At 35.6% G+C, this 662-nt stretch overlaps 1 pseudogene; it reads right to left on the bottom strand.

Annotated features, from left to right (window-relative positions):
• The window catches only part of LOC119582177, a 3,480-nt pseudogene extending 3,053 nt beyond the window's left edge, over nt 1–427 (bottom strand).
• Between the last annotated feature and the right edge of the window lie 235 nt (nt 428–662).

Raw genomic sequence — 662 nt, 5'->3', positions numbered from 1 at the left:
AAAAATAAAAATGGAAATGGTACTACTACCTGTATATGTAATTATGATATGATATTTACAATAACAACTGTTGAATAATAGTTATGATATTAACAATACTAATAACAAATACGATAACCATACAATAGTTACAAGTCACATGAATATTTCCCCCGATGTATTAAATCACAACCTTTTCCAACATAACGATTTCAGATAACACCCAAAAATTACGAAACCACAGCCTATAAACACCAATAGACCTATTCCTCAAAACCTTATCTGTAAAATTTCCTAAACCACATGAAATGTCACCCAAAAATTACGAAACCACAGCCTATAAACACCGATAGACCTATCCCTCAAAACCTTATCAGTAAAATTTCTTAAACCATATGAAATGTCACTCTATCCTCCTACATGTTTCTGTCCTTACCTGTTAGACGAAACTGATGCCCAGGAACCATACCCACACCTTTATATACATCTTATTTGATATGCTTAGTCATCATAACTCATTTCCCTCCCCCCTCCCTTCCTCTCCCCCTCCCCTTCTTCTTTTCCCGACGCCTATCTTTCTAAAATGACCTTTCTGCAATGACTGGCATATGCCTATCGTTATAGCCGATGAGATTTTGTTTGTCTGTTTTTCGATGACGTGAGTGTAATTGTGTGTTTTGGCA

Source organism: Penaeus monodon, chromosome 15 (assembly GCF_015228065.2).
Source record: "Penaeus monodon isolate SGIC_2016 chromosome 15, NSTDA_Pmon_1, whole genome shotgun sequence".
NCBI classification, from domain to species: Eukaryota; Metazoa; Arthropoda; class Malacostraca; order Decapoda; family Penaeidae; genus Penaeus; species Penaeus monodon.
This window is presented reverse-complemented; position numbering and strand designations above follow the sequence as displayed.